This window comes from Palaemon carinicauda, chromosome 27 (assembly GCF_036898095.1).
Source record: "Palaemon carinicauda isolate YSFRI2023 chromosome 27, ASM3689809v2, whole genome shotgun sequence".
NCBI classification, from domain to species: domain Eukaryota; kingdom Metazoa; phylum Arthropoda; class Malacostraca; order Decapoda; family Palaemonidae; genus Palaemon; species Palaemon carinicauda.
In genome coordinates, this window is record NC_090751.1 from 48,460,778 (window position 1) to 48,469,984 (window position 9,207).

The 9,207-nt window shown below is 42.0% G+C and overlaps 1 protein-coding gene across 1 annotated transcript in view; it reads right to left on the minus strand.

Annotated features, from left to right (window-relative positions):
• Positions 1-8,574, minus strand: part of LOC137620718 (G-protein coupled receptor GRL101-like) — a 111,230-nt gene extending 102,656 nt beyond the window's left edge. The window contains exon 1 of the mRNA XM_068351077.1: positions 8,509-8,574. The gene's annotated coding sequence lies outside the window, so the exon portion shown is untranslated. The remainder of the gene's footprint in view (positions 1-8,508) is intronic.
• Between the last annotated feature and the right edge of the window lie 633 nt (positions 8,575-9,207).

Genomic DNA, 9,207 nt, shown 5'->3' on the forward strand with positions numbered 1-9,207 from the left:
TAGGCTCAAACTTCCTGGAGCACAAAAACTTAAGCACCACATCCAGGTTCCAAGAAGGGGGTCTTAAGTGCACCTGCTTCGTTGTCTCAAAAGACCTAATGAGGTCCTGCAAGTCCTTATTCTGAGATAACTCTAAGCCTCTATGCCTAAAGACGGTTGAGAGCATGCTCCTGTATCCTTTAATGGTAGATACAGCCAGCTTAGCATCCTGCCTGAGGTACAAAAGAAAGTCTGCAATCTGGCTTAGAGAGGTAGAGGACGAGGAAACCTTGCGCCTCCTGCACCAAGCTCTAAAGGTCTCCCACTTTGACTGGTAGACTCTTTGTGAAGAGATCCTCCTTGCCCTGGCAATAGCTTTCGCCGCTTGTGCCGAAAAGCCTCGAGATCTAACGAGCTTCTCGACAGTCTGAAGGCAGTCAGATTGAGAGCAAGGGGGTTTTGGTGAAATTTCTCGAAGTGGGGTTGTCTGAGAAGATCTGGACTTGCCGGGAGTCTTCTTGGAAAGTCCATCAGTAACTCTACCACTTCGGTGAACCATTCCCTCGCAGGCCAGAATGGAGCCACTAGGATCATTCGTCCCGAATCGAGGAGAGCGAACTTCCTGACAACCAGATTGATGATCTTGAACGGGGGAAAGGCATACATGTCCAGCCCCGTCCAATCCATCAAGAAGGCGTCCACTGCAACAGCTTCCTCGTCCGGGACTAGGGAGCAGTAGTTGGGGATCCTCTTGTTTAGACCGGAGGCGAAAAGGTCTATCACTGGTCTGCCCCACAACTTCCAGAGGCTCTGACAGACATGCGGGTTGAGAGTCCACTCTGTAGGAAGGACCTGTCCCCTCCTGCTGAGCATGTCTGCCCTGATGTTTCTCTGCCCTTGAAAAACCTTGTCAACAGCTGGGTCTCGTTCCCGTTCGCCCAGAGGAGAAGCTCTCTCGCAGTTGAGAACAGGGAGAGGGAGTGAGTTCCCCCTTGCTTCCTTGTGTACGCGAGAGCTGTGGTATTGTCGGAATTGATCTCCACAGTCTTTCCCGACACCGAGGTTTTGAAGGCCTTGAGCCCTAACAAAATGGCCATCAATTCCTTCCTGTTGATATGCCAACTGACCTGACTCCCTTCCCAAATACCTGAGACCTCTTTGTTCCCTAGTGTTGCTCCCCAGCCTGACTCGGACGCGTCTGAGAATAACACTAGGTCGGGGTTCTTCTTGAACAAGGAGATCCCTTTTCCCAACAGAGCTGGGTCCAGCCACCACATTAAAAGATCCTTGATCTCTGTCGCAATGGGAAAAGAAAAAGTGTCCTCCTGGATCTTTCTGTTCCAAACCTTTGCGAGGAAGTGTTGCAGAGGCCTTAGGTGCAGTCTCCCCAAAGGGACAAACTGCTCCAGGGAGGATAGAGTTCCCAGCAGACTCATCCACTCCTTTGCTGAGCATTCCTGCTTCCTCAAAAAGTCTTTGACTTTGTCCAGGCACCTGGTCTGCCTCTCCTGGGAGGGAGAAGCCTGAAAAAGAACTGAATTCAGAACTATCCCCAAATAGAGAATAGTCTGATTCGGCTCGGTCTGAGACTTCCCCCAGTTGACGATGAGTCCCAGGTCCTGAGTGATCGTATAAGTTTTCATTAGGTCCTCCAGACATTTCTCTTTCGACTGTGACTGGATCAGCCAGTCGTCTAGATAGAAGGAGACCCTTATCCCCTCCTGGTGTAACCAGCCTGCCACATTCGTCATTAGTCTGGTGAAAACTTGGGGAGCTGTGCTGAGACCGAAGCAAACTGCCCTGAACTGGAAGCACTTGCCCTGGAACACAAACCTCAGATATCTCCTCGAAGACGGATGAATGGGGACGTGAAAATAAGCGTCCTGCAGGTTGAGAGAAACCATCCAGTCTCCTGGACGAACTGCAGCCAGCACTGACTGAGTCGTCTCCATGGAGAACTTTGTTTTCTCTACGAAGGCGTTCAGAGAGCTGACATCTAGGACTGGTCTCCATCCACCCGAGTTCTTGGGAACCAGAAACAGGCGATTGTAAAAGCCTGGGGAGGCGAGGTCTTGAACTGGCTCTATTGCTCCCTTGACCAACATCTGGTCGACTAGCTCCAGAAGAGCCTCTCGTTTCCCTGCGTCGGTGTACTGAGCCACTAAGGCCAGGGGAGAGTCTGAGAGAGGTGGTTTCTTTAAAAAGGGGATCTTGTAACCTTCCTTGACGACTGAGAGGGACCAGGTGTCCGCCCCTCTCCTTTTCCAAGACAGCCAAAAACGAGACAGTCTTGCCCCTACTGGAGTCTGGAGGACTTCCATCTCATTTTTTGGACCGGGGCCTAAACGCACCCCTGCTGATCCTTGGCCCTGACTCTTGTCTTCTCCCCCTAAAATCCGCTCTCGAGGAGATCCTGCCCCGAAAGGGCTGTTGAAACTACTTCTCCTCCTTCTTCAGAGGAGCAGGAGCAACAGGTAAGGTCTTTCTAGCCGACCGAGACAAAAGGTCCTGAGTAACCTTCTGAGCCAGAGAAAGGGAGATATCTCTGAACAGAGCTTCAGGAAAAAGATGACGTGAAAAAGGGGCGTAAAGCAGCTCCGACTTCTGGGCAACAGTCACAGATCTAGAGGTGAAGGAGCACAAAAGGGCCCTCTTCTTCATGACCCGTAAAGTAGCTCTGACTTCTGGGCAACAGTCACAGATCTAGAGGTGAAGGAGCACAAAAGGGCCCTCTTCTTTAAGACCCCTGCTGAGAAAAGGGAAGCCAATTCATTAGCTCCATCCCTTAGAGCTTTGTCCATGCAGGACATGATACTCGTCAGGTCCTTCGTGTCCTCCAGGAGTTCAGACTTCCTGGCCAGAGTCCCGAGAGACCAGTCCAGGAAGCTGAAAACCTCGAAAACCCTTTAAATTCCCTTGACGAGGTGATCAAGCTCCGACATGGACCACATCACCTTGGCAGAGTTTAAAGCATGCCTTCTTGCCGAGTCCACAAGAGCCGAGAAGTCACCTTGGGAGGAGGAAGGCACTCCTAACCCCAAAGGTTCCCCTGTTTCATACCACATACCGGCCTTGGAAGCGAGCCGAGACGGTGGAAAAGAAAAGGTGGTCTTGACAGCTTATCTCCGTTCCTTCATCCAATCATCCACTTTAGCGAGAGCTTTCCTGGCCGAAATTGAAAGTTTCATTTTGATGAAGGCCGAAGACTTAGTAGCTTTCTTCCTGGTAAATTGACTGAGGAGAACGAGGGGCCGAAGGTTGAAATTCCTCCCCATAAAGTTCCAAAAGAGAGCGAGAAAGAACCTTGTAATCGCTAGAAGAGTCGGCAGGTTTTTCTTCCTCTTCCGAAATATCTTCGAGGTCCTGCTCAAGGATAACATCCCGAAGAGTTGGGCTGCCAGCAGTCTGGCAGCGAGAGCTGTTTGAATCCTGGCGCTGAGCGCCGCTAACATCCAGTCGGCGAGAAGCGGTATCGTCACGATGACGAGAAGCGGTATCGTCACGATGACGAGAGGCAGTATCGTCACGATGACGAGAAACGGAAGCGTTCTGAAGATGCAGGCTGCCGTCGCCTTGAAAATGCAGAATGCATTCATCCTGTTTCCTAAGAAACGAGGCAGTAACGTCCAGGCGTTTCGAAAGGGAAACGGAATCGTCACGGCGCCGAGAACGAGAGGCAGTATCGTCCTGGCGCCGGGAGAAGGGGGGAAGGAAATTCCTGGCAGGGTGCCGATGAAGAGGGTGTACGTTGTCGTACGGCCGACGAAGTGCGCAGAAGTTTCTTGGGAGAGATACTAAAATCTCTCTTAGAAGAAGATCTCTTAACAGGCAAAGAGACGTCCTTACGTCTGACGGACTGAGAAGGGTGGCTGAAAGCTTTAACTAACGATGAAAGTTGTTCCTGCATAACAACCATGAAAGCTTTAGCAACCTCCGCTGGCTCTCGCGGTGCCGAAGACGGCAGTTGTCGTACGGCTTGACTGGGAGCGCTGGCAGAAGAAGCAGGGAGTCTAGCAGGATTAACTGGGCTAAGGACTCCCTGTTTCGCCCTTTTAACAGGAACATCGAAATTGTCTTCCGAAGGATCAGGGTCTCTGCTACTCGAACCGGGAGAGGGAGAGCGAGACTGCACGTCCCGGTTCCACCCTCTCTTCATTGGTCTTGATTCGTAACGCCAATTACGTCTGGGAGAACGATCAGGCGAAGACACAAACGTATCCGACACGCCTTTCCTACGGCGGTCAAGAGCAGCCTGGGAGATCGCAACAGGATTGTCTGAGGCGACGACTGACCGAGGTTAAGCACCTCTCACCCCCTTTCGGCTTTCGACGTACCTTCTCCCTTGGTCCTGGGAGCTTGGTAGAGGTCTAGACCTAGGGGTATGACAGATTCGATCAGTCGCCACCTCCACTGCACTTTCACAAGCACTAATTTCACCTACACCCTTACCTTTAAAGGCCTCCAACTGTGCTTTAATGGCCTCCAATTCAGCAGCTAATTTAGCATACCCAGGGTCATCCGTAGGCACAGGTCCTGTAGAAGGGGCAGGAGTCACTACATTTGGGGAAGGAATACCTTCCAAAGGGGTTACAAGCAAAGGGTCAATAGATAAATCTAAGCTAGGCTCACTAGCAGACTTTGACTTTGATTTAGCTCTTCTAACTCTATCAATCTCAAGTTTGCGCACATAGCGCTGCATAGCTAACCAATCATCATCACTTAAAACCTCGCATTCCTTGCACTTATTATCTAAAGCACATTCAAACCCCCTGCAACCCATACAGATAGTGTGAGGGTCAACCGAAAATTTCGGCAACCTCACCTTGCAAATATCATTCGCACAAACACGATAATGAATTTTCTCACTCATGATAATAAAGGAAAAAGGACAAAAAACAAAAACAACACGATTGCCAAATCCCAACACGGTGTACTTCACCAAAAATAAAGTCCAAAAAGGCGATGAAGGGAAAGCGATCCGAAAAACTCTGAAAGGCGGACCAACGATGTTGTCGATCCGGCCGGCAGAGATAATCTGAGGAACAGAAAATGGGAATGATTCCAAGTACCACCCTGTAAGGGTTGTTAACCATCTAACCACACAACCACCACAAGGCGGTTGCCGCGATTTTCGATTAAATTCTGCCGCAGTCGGAAACTCAGCTATATATATATATATATATAACTGCCAGGTAAGTTCTATTCATAAAAGTCAAGTTTTTCAACTTTTCGGCAAAAAGTCTAAATAGGAATGCTGAAGGTAATCATCTTTTCCCTTTTTGTAGTTTGGCTTTCGACAATGCATGCGATATCCTACATACAATATACAATGATGTACAGAAATCCTTTCATTGTGAATATGTAGTTTATATGAAATGCCTAAGTTTTAGTGCTGCCTTTTCAATATTAAACAGATGGGAGTAGGTGGGTCTTTTTTTGGCATCATTATTGAAATCTTTATGCAACAGATTATAGAGTAGTTGTTGATGGGCACCATAGTAGGTATATGAATGTAATATCTGGTATTCATTACTTTTAGTACTATATACACATGATATGTGGTATATCCTAAAAAATGGCTTCTTGATTATGCCGATGATGTTACTCTCTTTGATTCAACTCCATCTCCTGAATGTAAATTGGGGGTTGCTGAATCCCTTAATGGATATCTAGGTAAAAGAAGTGCATGGTGCAAATTACGGTATATGAAGTTAAACCCTAACAAACTCAAAAGTATGATTGCAATGTAGGTCGAGAACACTGGCTCCTTAACATCCAGATATTTGCATTGCCTGTGTAACTATGGTATATAGGTGTGATTCTCGATTGCAAATTTACTTCAGAGAAACATATTAAATCTGTTTGATCAACTGGAAAAAAAAAATGATTTATTGAGTGTCTTTTGATGATTTTCAGGGATCAATGCTTTAATTCTTCCACTCTACCAAGTTTTGAGTATTTTTCTTCTATCTGGTCTTCAGCTGCTGACTCTCATTTTAATTTGCAGGACAAAAACTTATGGTCTATCAAAATTTTTACTCCCAATCCGGATATCATTCTTCGATACCATCGCTCAGTTAATACTTTGTGCATGTTGCACAAGATTTTCATAATTTTGACAATAATTTGCATTTGAATCTTCCTAGACTATGAGATGATGTAGGCTACGCAGTACTCGGTATGTAGTTAATTCTAAAAATCTTGCCTTCTACATCACCTCAGCTGAGACTAGATTGTGGAATGAACTTCTTAATCTGGAGGCTGAGTCGGTTAACTTCATTAAGTTCAAACTTACTGCTAAAGTAATAGTTTTACGTTAAACATAAATATCTTTTCATAGAACATATATGAAAGATCTACAGTACTTTCAACTTTGTTACTGACCTCAAAATATTTAATATTTTTATTCATTACTTCTCATATGTAATTTATTAATTTGCTCTCTCTCTCTCTCTCTCTCTCTCTCTCTCTCTCTCTCTCTCTCTCTCTCTCTCTCTCTCTCATACACACAAATGCATATTTATGCATACATAAACACACACATGCACTCGCGCGCACGCGCACACACCGATATATATATATATATATATATATATATATATATATATATATATATATATATATATATAATATATATATATATATAATATATATATATATATATATATATATATATATATATATATATATATATAGCCTATTGGAAATTTCCCTGCCTGGCGATTGCTGGACCGGAGTTCAAGTCCAACTAAAGCTCGATAGTTTTTTGTAGCGTTTGTATCCTCACCATCCTTGTGAGCTAGGGATAAGGGGTTTTGGGAAGCTTATATGTCTACCAGCCGAGTCATAAGCAGCAACTGCCCGGTCCTCCCTGGTCCTAGTTTGGGAGTAGAAGTGGCTTGGGCACTGATCATATGGATATATGGTCAGTCTCTAGGGCATTGTCCTGCTAGCTAGGGCGCTGTCACTGTCCTTTGCCTCTGTCATTAATGAGCGGACTTTAAACCTTTAAACAATGCTAATTCCACTCGCAGGTGGTGTATCTTGAGAAAACACAGAACTACAGACACTGCATGCGCAATTAAAATTACACCATATACATACATTTAGTGTATATATATATATATATATATATATATATATATATATATATATATATATATATATATATATATATATATATATTATATATATATGTATATATATATAATATATATAATATATATATATATATATATATATATATGTAAAGACTACTTTAAAGCCTCTAGACTAACTCACAAAAGCCCTCGGGACAAACTAGTTAAATTAATAGTCAGTCTTTATACTAGAGAGAATATTATTAAATACACATACAGTATAAAGAAAAGTCTGCATTGTGATGGAAGAAACTAATATCAATAAAATCCACAACTTTTGCTAATGGACATTCTTCTACACAATGCATCAAGTCTTGTAAGGCAAAATATCTATGCAACGTGGTCTATGATATCAAAATTTCGATACACAAACTTGAAAAAAAAAATAAATCCTAAATAAACTGAAAATATCTCTAAAAATAAAAATAAACCGACATCTTTTTAGAAAACGAGTAAATTCCCAATAGAATTAAACAGTATTATTCTTATAATAAAATCATCAAAACACTCATATTTCAATCGCATTAAAACAACATTGCGGAACATCCAAATGTTTACTTCTCGATACATCACAGACTTTTAAGATGAATATTTAATATCAATTTGATTTTCTTTCTTAAATATCAAATGAGTGACATAAAACATTTGGCTTAGCCATGCAATATATAACAGAATCTGGGAAGAGAGAGAGAGAGAGAGAGAGAGAGAGAGAGAGAGAGAGAGAGAGAGAGAGAGAGAGAGAGAGGAAAAAAGAAGGGGGGAATTGAGGTCAAATGGCCCAGCAACAAAGGAATTAGATTTTTTAATGTATGTATGCAAATAGCATGAAATATTTTGTTTGTTATGAAGCTGATTGAAGTAGGATCTGCTGTGGCCTTTCTCTTCATTTTCTGCTCTATTTCCTAAACACCTTTATCCTTTCAGTTTGTTGCTAGGCGTAAAAAAATATCATATTCCATTTACGACAACTGAATCTAATATTCCATTAAGACGATGATTTTATATATGTATTAATTGAAGATAAATAAATATAAAACAGTGCCTTCCTCATTCTATCATCCATTCAATGATGAATTGATTGAAAACTTTATTGTTTTCTCAAGACTAAAGCAGGTCCGACATTATCAATAGGGCAAATTGATAAAAAATCGTAACTTTTAACCCTTAATTGGTCTTTAAAACCAGAAGCTAAGAAGTTCCCAAAACGGAAAATATATATAAAAAAAAAGATAAATGCATGATTCTTCGAAGCTTTCCTTACCAAAACCTCTTTAAAAATCACAGGCTTAAAATGAAAAAAAAAAAAAAAACCACTTACCCTTAGTTCAGAAAATGTCTTAATATAGCTTTAAACTAACTGAAACGAGTCAATATTACTTTGAATACTCACAGTGTAGGCAACGCGGTTAGACCGTAGAAGGCAACGAGTCCAATGTAGGCAATCTGGTTTCCGTCCAGCTGTCTGGAAAACATTTGATTAAAAATTAATTATCTAAGGCTTCAAATACAATCTACGGTTAATCTCAGCTATTTATGCTCATTCTAATAAATAAAGTTTAGATTTTATCTTAAAATCATCTGAAAGATGCGTAAATTTTCACTAAATACATTTACTTTAATTTCACTGAAAAGAAAAAATATATATAAATTTTATATATATATATATATATATATATATATATATATATATATATATATATATATATATATATATATATATATATATATATATATATATATAATTTTCCTCGACATGAAAACATTCCAAGAGAATGTTAGTTTTTTTTTTTCACACTTCCTATCTAGTACAGTTACCACAACCAGAATAGATTCCGGCATAAAAAGCCATTCATAACATACATTGGGTAGAATGTATAAATTTGGGCTAAATAGCACGGCACTTAGGCCTGCGAAGCCATCCAGACCATTGCCTACTTTGCAAAGGAAATCAGACCATCTTTACAGGAAAAGAAATCACACCATATTTTGAAGAACAAACCATCAAAATCAGTTACATCACCCGCAAATGAGAGAGAGAGAGAGAGAGAGAGAGAGAGAGAGAGAGAGAGAGAGAGAGAACTTAACTTTC